Consider the following 13894-nt stretch of genomic DNA (forward strand, 5'->3'; position numbering starts at 1 on the left):
AGACATCAGCTCTTAATCAATATTTCAAATGTTTAATTAGGAGTCGAAACTGAAAACATTAAATGTTCAGGCTGACAGCTTGCAATAGCTCCTGTCCTGTGAAGCAGGATGAAGACTTTGAACCTACCTACACAAATCACATAACACTGTGTTTTACTACTCTGTGAAGTTGTATCTGTACTGCTAAATGTAATGCGCCCTGCATTACTCTCTGGTTGTAAGGCCAGTGAGTACAGGATAGCAGATGTACACATCATTAAACTCTCTTAGCCTGCAAATGGAGCAGCTGCAACCAAACTGCCCCTCAGAAACAGGCTTGAACCATGTCCAACACTGTCTGGGAGTCAGCTCGCCAGCCCCGTGGTGAGGATGTGCCAAGTGCCATTACACCAATTTAATGGATGAGACAATCTACCTCCAGCGCCTGGTCACGCTCCCTAGCACTGGTACAGCTGTAAGCTAAAGTCCACTTGGCTGCCAGTTCATTGCTTGCAGGAAAGCCATGATTAAAGGGAAGCAGCAACTGCAGATGAAGATAATCCTTCCTTCACTCCCAGGCATGGTCCTAGCTCAAGGTCTGCACACAAGTGGTCCTGAGCTCCAGCCATGAACCAGGGCAGTAAACTGGCCAGCTTTAAGCACAAACCAAACCAAAAGCAAACCACAATCATAATAGTAAATGTTTTTTTCCACTTTTTTTCCACTGTCATCAGTTTAGAAGCATAAATGAAAGACCTGGGAAGGGATACCACGGGTTTGTATTGGCACAGGAGATGAGGTATCATCAACCCACACCATGAAAAAGACGATGTTCTCCCAAACAGGGCCCCTACTTGCCTCCTTGGTGGGGCACAAAGTGCTAGCTTTTCAGATGAGGATCACAGGGAGGTGTTTTTGTCTTTGCTAAGATGGACTGGGCAGAGATCAGGTGGATTTTCCCAAAGGTGCGAACTCAACCTCGGGAAAGATGCTGACTATAGGGATAAGTAATTAGTGATGGATAGCATTTTCACCAAGGCCATTAGCTTGGAAAGAAAAGCAAACCTGCAGCATTCTCAGCTAGAAAGAAAAGCAAACCTCTGACATGCTCCACATTCCTTCCCGGCACTTTCCTGCCTCCTGACAGCATCCCAACGACCCCTTTACAGCCCCCCACTGCTGCCTGTCAAGTGCAGCTTCTTGTCTCATCGGGGACTGGCATTTCCAATCAATTAGACATGTCACTACTGGATTTCTCTGCTAATTACTGGAGTTTATTATGTCTAGAGCCAGGTTAAATGCAGAATTCCTGAGGTCAAATGGGGTCATCCAGACAATCAGTTCCACATTTTCCCTAGCAAAAGAGACCACCACAATTAGTCACTGCCAACAGGTTTGTAATGACCAACCTGACAGTTCATGGCCTGAGGTGGAAGGCTCAGGGTTAGAAAACGCTCTTGGAAAGAGATAGGAAGGCTCTCCAACAATGTCCAGGAATGGTTTGGGTTTATTCCCTGCTCAGTCTGGATGCGGGAGTAAGAGATCTGACATCTACAGGCACAGGCCACAGTGAAGCATTTGGTCTCATTGCCAGAGAATGTTCCATGTTTTATTGCTTTTATTAGCACAGCTCCTGGGAAGGAGAGATACTTTGTCCTGATGGAGGCCAGGTCAATGCAAACATCAACCTGTCTCCTCCCCCAGTGCTCTGTGAATACAACATCAATTTATGTGAATCATCCTGGAGTTCGTAGTCCATCAAAACACATTGTTTCTGGTGTGATGACCCTCCATCAGGGATTGTAGTGATAGGAAAAGGGGGAATGGCTTTAACCTGCCAGAGGGGAGACTGAGCTGAGCTCTTAGGCAGAAGCTCTTCCCTGTGAGGGTGCTGAGGCGCTGGCACAGGGTGCCCAGAGAAGCTGTGGCTGCCCCATCCCTGGCAGTGTTCAAGGCCAGGTTGGACACAGGGGCTTGGAGCAAGCTGCTCTAGTGGAAGGTGTCCCTGACCGTGGCAGAGGTTGGAACTGGATGAGCTTTAAGGTCCCTTCCAACACAAACCAGTCTGGGATTCTATGATGGTATGTGGAAACACATGGGTGACCTTTGCTGTTTGGGACAGAAACTACTGACACATGAACTTCCAAAGAAGATTTCTTCCACAGAAAGCTTTCCAAATGATAACATAGGAGCAGGGATCTTGTACAAATACTGTCTTTCATCCTAAAGAAATCCAAAGGGCTTTACAAGTTCATAAACACATCACAAAGGCATTCATGGATCCAAATTCTCAGAGAAGGGACACAAGAGAGGGTATTTATGTATGAGTTCAGGACTAGAGGAAAAGGAGTGAATTCATCAGGTAAATTAAAGGGAGTCAGACTGATGTGGAAAGTGCTGGGATGTGACAGCAGAACTAAGAGTTTAAGCACCACTATCTCAAAAGGTCCCAGCCTTGACTTGACTCTTATTCAGGCAATGACACATAGGGCATTTGTCAGAGAAAAGTGTCTCTGTGTACAACAGCCACTGAATGGGCACACAAACACCTGCTGGTTTATTCACACAGCCTCCTGCACTGATTTTTCTGTCCCCCAGGATCTTCCCAACTACCCAAACCCCTTGGTCTTGCTACATTTATCATATAGACACAACCATAGGTGTGAGCCTGGACTCTGGGAAGGTCATTACAGCACTCAGTGTATTCCCAAGTTGAACTGTCCATCTACATAAGTGGTTAAGCACGTCAAGCCTACCCTACAAACAGATATACCCTATACAACAGACAGATATACCCTATACAACATACAGGTTGACCAAATGCTCGGTTTGCTGGTTCAAAATATCATTCAAAAGGATAAAAGCAAAGCAAGATGGACTGAATTAGGTCTCCAGGATTCCCATTACTTCCTCAACTGGTTAAGAAATAAACAAAGAAAATAATGTTCAGGGTAATTGAGTACAATCTCATAGTGGAAAATCACAGAAACTGGGGGGGGAAAACCCAATCCCTGAAAAGGAAAACTTGGAAAAACCTTTAACAGTATGAATTAAAATTTTCTTTTGACTAGAAAAGAACATAAAAGCCACTTTGCCTTTCAAGGGCAGGTTCTGGAATGGATTTCATTTTCCTGTTCCTACTACGCACACACCTATGATGATATTGGCTATATCAAGTAATATAAAGTGCTGGAAGATGTTTAGCAGGAGCCTAAAGGAAGAAAGACTGAAGGCCATGAGTGCAAAAGACACAGCAAGTTCTGGAACACTTAAACAAGTTCTCCCTGAGCCTGACAACGAAATGCTTATTCATCCTCACTAACAAGGAGCATGCTTTGGAGTTTTGGAGCATGGAAAACAGAAAAGGCATTAGAAAATGATAACTCTGTGCACTTATGTTGTATGGAAAAGCCCCAAGAGAGCAAATACTTGCTTTTAAGAAAGTAATAAGATACATGAGCCTGTGATGGAAACAACTTCTGAAGCATATTTAAAAAGCAGTAATTAAGAGAATGGTCCCTGACAGCCACTGGGCACTGAGCCGGAAAAGCATTTGAGCAAGTGTTTGATTTAAAAGCTTAAACCCAAGAGGTATGGAAGCGCCTATACCTCTGAGCCAGGGTCTCCGTGTAGCCCCAGTCCTCCCTCCCTGGGAGCACCAGTGCCCAGGCTGGGCTGGAGTGGAATACCAAAGCAAGGGGATGATTAACAACTGGTGCTTTCAAGTGACCTGCAAATGTACGATCAGTGTGAGGCAGTGGAGAGGAGGAGACGTGGCTGTCACTGAGATTGGAGCAGACAGATGTTTAATGGAGTCCAGGATTACAGATCTGCCAGGCTTCACATGTAATCACCAGCTTCTTAGGTTTCCTCTTTCTTCTCCCCTTCTCCTGGGTCTATTACAGGGTCAGAGGCAGGGGGAAGGGAGGATGGGGATTTTCAGATTGCCAGTTAAATTCCCTGAGATGCCCTTAATATCCTGACCTCTCCCCAGGTGAAACCACAGCCTACCAGTCTGGCAAGGAGACGGGAGTGGATTTTTGGTGTTTAAAAGAAGAGGAGCAATGGATTTAACTCCACAGTTCCACCTCCTTTCCCCAGACAGCACGGTAGCAGCCTGTGTTCGGCTCAGAAAGGCCACACCACAGAGGAACAGCACCGCAATCAATAGAGCCAAACGACCTGCACACTGTGTGCCAGGCAGAGCTGTGCCCTAGGGGACACGTCTGCATGGCTTCCCACCCGTCACCCGCTCCCAAGGATCAATAGTCCCTGCTGCTTCCACCCAGGGAATGACTCCACAAATGCTTTCTGCATTTATGAGCATCGCTTGCTATTTCCTCCAGTCTTACACATTCTTTGTCTTCTGTGCAAGGTAGAGGGGAGCTATTACTTTAGAAAGCAATAGCGTGAAAGTAAGTGAAAGAAGAGCCTGATGAATTAGAAGGACCGGTGTTCCTACTTAAAAACACAGGGGACAGGAGGAGAGAGACCTGGTTAGACTGAATGACCCACCTCATTCCTCCTGTCATGACTCCAGGCAACCCCCTACAACTGTGTCCATCACATGGATACCTTAAGACAAGGAGTCCCAAAGATGAATGAAACCATCTTCTATGGGAACACAGCACTGTCTAAAGCCTTTGTGCATCCCCCAGCTCCTGCACTGCTTCTTTGAGCAGCCTGTGGAGGAAGCATCCTGGCATGGGAATGACTCTTTGGCAAGCAAGGAGATGAATGCTGACATTAGGCATTCCTGAAGTTCAAGCCAAATGCAGATGCACAGATGGCAGTGTGAAAGCCAGAGTTCTACCCTCAAACATTGGACACGTAGAGGAGGGCATAAGTGTAGAGTTTAGGCACAAATATGCCACCACTGTGACTAATCAGTCCTTTAATGAGAAAGACTGTACCAGGCACTAAATTGTGTTAATGTATCTATGTGGACATAAGTACATCCCAAATACTGGCCCAGGGGTGACTGAGAGACTCAGCATGAACACACTAATCTGTCATAGGCATGTGGCATGACCAAGGATGTGTCACTCAGCCCCCTCTGCTCATCAGCTATGGAACGTCACCAGCAGTGTTCCAATGCACAGGGTGGTTATAGGAGTTCACATCTTGACAGCAAGCAGGGTTTAGACTCTATCCATGGCTAAGATACATGCATTCAAAGTATTTGAGCAGTTGCAATGATACATTCCTGCCCAGCTGGATCCCAGTGATAAATGTAATGTGCTTGCAGAGAAGTCATTTCTCTGAGATGGGGAAGGTCTGGAAGAGACAGGGCTCTGGAATGGATAAGCAAGGCCAAGCATGAAGCAAAGAGATACCAACCTGCCTTAGAATCATAGAATCATAAAATAGTTAAGGTTGGAAAGGACCTGAAGATCATTTAGTTCCAACCCCCCTGCCATGGGCAGGACACCTCACACTAAACCATGTCACCCAAGGCTCTGTACAACCTGGCTTTGAACACCACCAGGGGTGGAGTATTCACAACTTCCTTGGGCAACTCATTCCAGTGCCTCACCACCCTTACAGTAAAGAACTTCTTCCTTCCATCCAATCTAAACTTCCCCTGATTCAGTTTTAACCCATTACCCCTTGTCCTATCACTACAGTCCCTAATGAAGAGTCCCTCCGCCGCATCCTTACAGGCCCCCTTCAGATACTGGAACGCTGCTATGAGGTCTCCACAGAGCCTTCTCCAGGCTGAACAGCCCCAGCTTTCTCAGCCTGTCTTCATACAGGAGGTGCTCCAGTTCCCTGATCATCCTCGTGGCCTCCTCTGGACTTGTTCCAACAGTTCCATGTCCTTTTTATGTTGACACCAGAACTGCACACAATGCTCCAGGTGAGGTCTCACGAGGACAGGATCACCTCCTTCGACCTGCTGGTCACGATCCTTTGGATGCAGCCCAGGATACGGTTGGCTTTCTGGGCTGCAAGAACACACTGAAGCCAGCTCATGTTCATTTTCTCCTCAACCAACACCCCCAAGTCCTTCTCTCAGGGCTGCTCTGAATCTCTTCTCTGCCCAACCTGTAGCTGTGCCTGGGATTGCTCCGACCCAGGTGTAGGACCTTGCACTTGGCATGGTTAAACCTCATGAGGTTGGCATCAGCCCACCTCACAAGCGTGTCGAGGTCCCTCTGGATGGCATTCCTTCCCTCCAGCGGATCAACCAAACCACACAGCTCGGTGTCATCGGCAAACTTGCTGAGGGCGCACTCAATCCCACTGTCCATGTCAGCGACAAAGATGTTGAACAAGACCGGTCCCAACACCGATCCCTGAGGGACACCACTCGTTACTGGTCTCCAGCCGGACATTGAGCCATTGACCACAACTCTTTGCGTGCGGCCATCCAGCCAGTTCTTTATCCACCGAGTGGTCCATCCATCAAATTGATGTCTCTCCAATGTAGAGACAAGGATGTCGTGTGGGACAGTGTCAAACGCTTTGCCCAAGTCCAGGTAGATGACATCAGCTGCTCTGCCCCTGTCCATCAGTTCTGTAGCCCCATCATAGAAGGCCACCAAATTGGTCAGGCAGGATTTCCCCTCAGTGAAGCCCTGCTGGCTGTCACCAAGCACCTTGTTGATTTTCATGTGCCTTAGCATGCCTTCCAGGAGAATCTGCTCCAAGATTTTGCCAGGCACAGAGTTGAGACTGACTGCTCTGTAATTCCCTGGGTCATCCATTTTCCCCTTCTTGAAAATGGGGGTTATATTTCCCTTTTCCAGTCATCGGGAACTTCACCTGACTGCCATGATTTTTCAAATATGATGGCCAGTGGCTTAGCAACTTCATTCTCCAGCTCCTTCAGGATCCACGGATGGATTTCATCAGGTCCCATGGACTTGTGCACGTTCAGGTTCTTAAGATGGTCTTGAACCAGATCCTCTCCTACAGTGGGCCCAAGGTCTTCATTCTCACAGTCCCTGCATCTGCCTTCCAAGACTTAGGTGGTGTGGTCAGAGCATTTGCCAGTGAAAGCAAAGAGGCAAAGAAGTCATTCAGAACCTCAGCCTTCTCCAAATCCAGGCTAAATGCATTCCACATTAAATCGTTCCTTCCAGTGCAAGACTATCAAATTGCTCCCAGATGTCCCCTCCACGCAGCTCAGGCTTGCCAACGTTCCTCTGAATGGCATCAAGAAAGCTGTATCTTGGTGTCATCCTCAGGATGGCTACAAAGGGGAGAACAACTCTCCCAAGAAGCATTTCCCTCTCCATTACACACAACAGAGCTCAGAGTAGCTGATATAGCAAAAGTCCCTCTGAACTTTGGGATCTAGCAAAGCTTTCCAGCTCTGAGCAGGGCATGCGCACCAGCCTCAGGTGACAGGAGAGCTGAGCTTTCTATGGCAAGTGGCAGGAAAGCTCCAAAAGAGGTCTTGGTCTTGGAAATACCTTCAGGACACATGGTGTTATAATGGTTTGGCCTCAGCTGTACAAGGAATTTGTGAGCAAGGTGGGACATGAGTCTAAGTCTCCCAAATCCTGGACTATTGTTCAACCACAAGCATTTTCTCCTTTCCAATGCACTTATTATAGTACTTGTTTTAGGGCAAAGTGGAGCACTTAAATATAGCATCAAATTGGCTTTAAAAAGCATTTCCAAAGCATAAAAAGAGCTTAATTCAAGTGTGAAAAGCCCAAGGCTGAGGGACTATTGGAGATGAAATTCCAGATGCCCACGTATCTCATGGGATGGAGACAGCCCACAGCAGAATTTCTTCCTTTGCTATAAAAGGCTCATTTGGGAAACCTCCAACACCTTGAGTTGGTTCCTCACTTCCTCACTCCAGCTTCCTGAGTTACTTACATCCCTGCTGGAACACACAACCAACCCAGCAGGAAGTAAACTGAGGTTAACCCACCTACCCCTTTATTTATCCCACAGCTTCTTCCTCCTGGGATACCCATATACAAGCAACAAACAAGTTAAAATCCAGCTAAATGATGACTTTCTGCAGTAATAAGCCTTGTGCTGATAAAGAATCAGTTCCAAAGAGTCAGCAGCACAATGCACTGCAGTTTTGCTGGTGGGCCAAACAGCCTTTATCATTCTTGGCTGCGAAACACAGGCACTCGCACAGTGTCTTTTCCATCCTTAGCTGAGCATTCATGCAGGAGTTTCCATCTCTGCAGTCATTTCTCAGAGGGCATCTGACCTTATTTAACAGGCCCTTAATTAGATGAATGCAAATGCAAAGGGAGAGCGGAGTTCGGTCTCTGATATTACTGAGGGCAATGAGTGGTATTTTTGGGGCAGGAAAGAACAGGCAAAGAGAATCAAAGTTGCTTCTGCTGCCAGTTGGGATTAACTGAATCCTAGGAACTGTTCTTCCCAATCTGCTTTGTGCATGGAAGCCAAAGAGCAGGGCAGCTGGGTGAAGAAATGGGCAATTTAGAGTCCTCTTCTTTTGAGGATATAAAGAGAGCCTGACATGATGCATCTTTGCAAAGAGAATGTGTATTTTAACTCTTGATTTGGGCCTTTTAGGAGCTCTGATGATCCTGATTTTATCTAGGATGTCAGGCTGGTTTAGGAGCAGGCAGTTACTCCAAGGAAGAGGCTATGTGAGGCTCTTAGTGACATGCATTAGTGGTGGACTTGGCAGTCCTGGGGTAATAGCTGGACTTGATGATCTTAAAGGAGTTCTCCAACCTGGTTGATTCTATGCTGCCAGCTCCCTTCCTTCCTGGCTTTCAGAAGATGAACAGTGGAGACCTGCAGAAGACCCCGCCATCTCCAAAGGCTAAATGTATACAAGGTGGCCATCTTTCACACTGTCCACAGTAGCCCCTTCAACAGGCTGACAGTCAATACTCAAGAGCCTACATGAGAGCCTACATGACAGCAGAGTCAAATGATAGAAATCTGCAAGAACAGTTCCAAAATCTACAATTTCTCATAGAATGGTTTGGTTTTGAAAGAACCTTAAGATCATCCAATTCCAACCCCCTGCCATGGGCTGGGACATCTCACACTGGACCATATCACCCAAGACTCCGTCCAACCTGGCCTTGAACAGTGCCAGGGATGGAGCATTTATGACTTCTTTGGGAAACCTGTTGAGTGCCTCAGCTCTCTCACAGGGAAGAACTTCTTCCTTATATCTAACCTAAACTTCCTCTGTTTAAGTTTGAACTCATCACCCCTTATCCTATCACTACAGTCTCTGATGAAGAGTCTTTCTCCAGCATCTTTGTAGGCTTCCTTCAGATACTGGAAGGCTGCTATTTTTAACTGCTGCAGCTTTTAACTCCCCAGGTCAAAAAGTCACACCTATTAGACAATCTCAGCTTTCCATTTTCAAAGAAGATCATTGCTGTCTTTTTCTGGTTCTGGCCCAATGATGAAAAACATGTTCTGCACCCAACCTGATGGCTCACATACAAACAAATGCAAATGAAAAGGAAAGAAACCTCTTGACGTACTTATAAACCTTGTGATCTTGAGCCAGTGTTTCTGGGGACAGCCTCAAACTGAGAGTCCTTTGGAAACAGCCACTCCAAACCAAACAGTTAATGCTAATGGCTATCTTGTGCAAAGCCCACATTTGGAGAAATTAAGCTATAATTAAAGTCAATTTATTAATGATTGCGTTAACTAATTTATAGGATAACATAAGCAGCAGACAAGATTTTAATCAGTGGTCATGAAATCAGAAGGAAACTAGCCAGTCCCCCCCTCTTTTGCAGCTAATTTGCACACAATCATTCTGTGTGCAGATAGTGACTCAGCTGCAAAGGGAAGAAGAAGAAATCTCAGGAGACAAATAGGTATAAACCTTCCCTGTTTTAATGAGAAACAGACACAGAAAGTCCAAACAGAGCCTGTCAACATGATTTGCAATACTTAATACTTCCCAAATGTGCTTTCTGCCATGCTGTAGTTGAAGTACATATTTATTTGATATTTTATTGGCAAAGTTTAAAAGAGCCCCCCCCCCAAACACCTATCTGCTTCTGCTATGCATGACCCTACCAGGCTCACCTCCGCCACACTGTAATGGTTTTAGGGAACGATAGCACTGCACAGATGTGATTTATTCTCAGATCATGGATGACTTTGTGCTAGTTACAGGGAAGAAACACCCTTTTCCACTGGAGCGTGAAGCTGAATCACCTGCATGAAACAAACTCTCCTGCACAGGGACAGCAAATCTCCTTCCTTGAGTCAAAAGCAGGGTTACTCATACACTGATTGTAGAACAAAGTCTTCCCCAGCCATCAGTAAACCAAAAGTAGGAGGCAGCTCAAAGCCTTGGGAACTTAGTAATAGGAAGTTGGAGCCTCTTGTTTGCCTTCTGGGTTTTGAGCCTTTAAGTTCATTTTCTCTAGCTCTTTCCTTTGATCCCTTTATATGAAAGGGAAAAGCTGAGATTCTCGTGTCTTGGAATTGCTTCTACGTGCTGCGTCAGCTTTGCAACACACCTAACACTGGGAGAGACCAAGGAGTCCAGAAGAGATGTTTAGGGTAGTGGAGGTGACCTTTTAAATGATAGTTTAAAGCCACAACAGGAAAATCAGCGTCCTGCACCTCCTGGCATGTAGAGCTGGGCTGTGTGTGAATGCCAACACTTAAGCATCAAGGAAGCAAGGAAGCATGGTCAGCCAGCAGTGTGGGAACAGATGGAAGAGGAGAGAGCAAAGGAACGGGGATGCCAGGGGTAGAGGAGTGATGGAAAAGCAAGTTAAAGCCTGCAAACGAGAGGACAGGGCCATAAAGAGGGATGGAATCAGAAAGAGAGGTAAGGATAGTGAGAAAGAGGTGAAAGAAGCATCGCAATCCCTGCAGAGAGCTCCAAGGAGCTTGTAGACTCCGGCTTTTCAATTGAGAGGGGGAAGAAATTCAGAGAGGGAGTTAGAGGAGGAAGAGGGACCAGAGGAAGCATGTGCATGTGTGGTGAGGAACAGAAGAGATGCAGACAATCCTTCCCCTGCTCCTTCAGCAACATTTCCCATCTGCTCCTCATCCCTTAGATCAGCACATGAGACAGAGGCTCCACAGTGTCTGCACACCAGAAACACAACGGGGAAAAGAAACAGCCCAAGCCTCCAACGTACCCATATCCCTGAGACCCCCCAGGGAACATCTCAATAAAGGGACAAGTGTTATTCAAACAGGTAAGTAGGGAAATTACACCCCAGAGCAGTTCTCTATTGCCTCTCCCAGGCAAGACCCCTGTCCAGTGTGAAACAACATCCAGCTTGCACCTCATTTGGAGCCTTGGTGAAGGCTGGGACTAAACAACAGATTTCCTGATAAATCATGACGTATCCCATACACGCATCAACCCTTCTGTCTGTCAACAGGGACTTGAAACACGTTTGCACTTGAAAGACACATACGCCTGCACCTGGGTGAAATAATGCACCTTTGTACAGTGTGTCTCCAGGTTTCAATGGCAAATCTTCCCCTTGCTCTCATTCAATCCATCTCCCTATAAAATATGTATTTGTGTATAATAGAGCCCCTCTGATGGGGAAATGCTGTTGCATCCTGCTCGTGAGAGCATGGCCTGTCTGGTTAAAGTGCTGCTTGTCACCTCTCAACATTGAGAGGAGCTCCAAGGGAGGACCTGTTTCAGCCACAGACCACATCTGGACCTGAACTCCCTGGACTCCCCATTCCCTTTTGAGCCCAGGGAGTTCAGTTCCAGATGAAAACCCCTGTGTACAAAGCAAGGACCCCCTGATGCACTGAGGAAAGTATTCCCATGCAGATGCTGACCTTCAAAAAGCCAGGGGTTATGTTATTTTGGCAGCATGTGAAAGTCTCTTCTTGTAGCCTGATTTATAGCTACAGCTTTTTGATGGTGTTTCATATTAAAGGGTGCCTCGCTGAGCTGAGGCCAAATACCAAATGCAGATAGTCTGGGGCATGGCAAGAGCAATACTTGCTGGGACTGCCAAACCATGATAGGACTGGGATAAGCTGGAGAAACTGGCTTCATCACTGGGGCTTCCAGTTGGGAATTGGTGAGTGATGGAGCCAAGGCTCATAAAATTAATGGAGCAGCTACACCAAACAGAATCACTCCTACCCGTGGGGCACAGCCAGGATTGAGCCCAGCAGACAGAGGGAGAAGAGACCTCCTCCTTCCCTAGGGATGGGACCAGTCCTGGTGCCTGCCTGCCTTTGGAAAGGTCAGGTCAAGCTACCATGCTCCTGTCCCTCATCTCCACAGACCTCATAATACCAGGGGATTTGTGTGGGCAGTGAAGAACTCTGATATTCAGTCAGATCTTCATCCATTTATTCAAAGAACTGTATGACATGGCTTGGATATATGCCTATATGGCTATGTAGTTATATGGATATATGCTGGGGAACATATATCCCAATGGATGGGATACATGCTCCCCAAGGCCAGCCCGCACTCCTCCACACTGTTCATGGTCCTGTTTCCAGCAAAGGAGTCCTGAGCCCACTCTCAGCCACTGAAGCCCTATAAATGTTAATTCATTCTAGCACCTGAAGTGGGTCATATCACAAGCACACAGACAGTGACTGGACTGCCACAAACGCAGCCCTGTCATTCACATTGCTTGCTATGTCAAAGATAAAATCAGAGGTGGGCAAAGGCTTTTGTAGTGTTGAGTGTTTCACAAAGCAGGATTGGATTTTAAATAAGAAGTCCATGCCCTTTTCACTAACCTGTCTCATACAAACACCCTTGGGCTTCAAAGATGAGTAGGGGGAAATGGTTGAACAAATCACAGAGGACTCACTGAGTTTTCTATAAGGCTCAACCAGCATTCTGTACCCCTAAAATAACCTGCTTAAGCTTGTGCTTCAGAATAACCAAGCACAAAATGAACCTGCTCACATTGTAATGGTCAGTAAAGTGCAGGTACTCAATGTAACAGCAACAATATATTCTTGGAAGTTCCTGGAGGAAAACCAAATTGCTCTCCTTGTCCCAGATTTCATATTTGTGAGGAAATGAGTGAATGAACAGTGCTGTCCCACTGCCCTTTCCTAAGGAGAACCGAGACAGCTCCTGGATGTGATGAGAGCAACCAGCCCAAGGGAGCCAAACGTCTCATCTGTGTAAATCTGAAGGGCTGAAAGGTGGTGGTATCTGAGGTGACCTGTTGCCAAATGGGACTGCACAAATAGACACTAAGCAAATCAGAGAATTGATTATTGGTGTGTTGCCATGCCCAATGGCTTTGACTATGCAAGGAACCCCGTTCTAATCTGAGTAAGGAAAAAAAGACCCACATAATAAAAGGATGAGAAAAAGGGACAGTGTCTTGACCGAAGTCACAAAGGAGCTTGAAGCATCACCTGCCTCCAGCTTCCCACTCCATCCCAACAGGTGATTGGGACTGTTTTCACTTCAGCATTGGAGGTGACATCCCATCCTTGCACAGCATGGAGCAGATGAGAAAGCGATCCCAGCTCTGTTGTCACATCCTTTCTCCTGTATTATTGCCAACTCAGCCTCTTTAATAAGATGAAGGTACAGAGTTGCTTCCCCCCCTACTCCAAATATCCATACAAATACCCACAGTTTAGGGGGAGAGCTGGACACATCACAGAGGCACAAAACTTTTACAATAAAGTGGTTCAAGCAAAAGAAATGACAGTTATAGACTGGAAACTACAACCCCTCTACTTTGTATGGGGGAGAAGAACAGCCAGCCTGCCACATATGAGCTGCAGGACCACAGCAACCCCGCTGAGCACCTCCCTCCAAAACCCACTTGTACTCCTGCCTTATGAGCCAGGAGAAAACTCCTAGCTTAGGTAAAGGCTAATCATTTCAGTATTAGCCACAGCCTGGAAAACAGCCATCTGAAGAGGATATGAGGAGGGACATGCAGGCATCCTCCAGGCAATTCATGAAGCCAATAGGAAGCATATGAAGTGATGGTTTGTTTTT

General features: G+C 46.5%; 1 protein-coding gene across 3 annotated transcripts in view; it reads right to left on the minus strand.

The window, feature by feature from the left end:
* The window catches only part of PLXNA4 (plexin A4), a 464287-nt gene that overhangs the window by 221270 nt on the left and 229123 nt on the right, over positions 1 to 13894 (minus strand). The window lies entirely within an intron of this gene.

The sequence above is a fragment of the Pezoporus wallicus genome, unplaced genomic scaffold (genome assembly GCF_028554395.1).
Source record: "Pezoporus wallicus isolate ANWC-B61680 ecotype Strahan unplaced genomic scaffold, APGP_CSIRO_Pwel_v1 contig_4722, whole genome shotgun sequence".
In the NCBI taxonomy this organism is placed as follows: Eukaryota; Metazoa; Chordata; class Aves; order Psittaciformes; family Psittacidae; genus Pezoporus; species Pezoporus wallicus.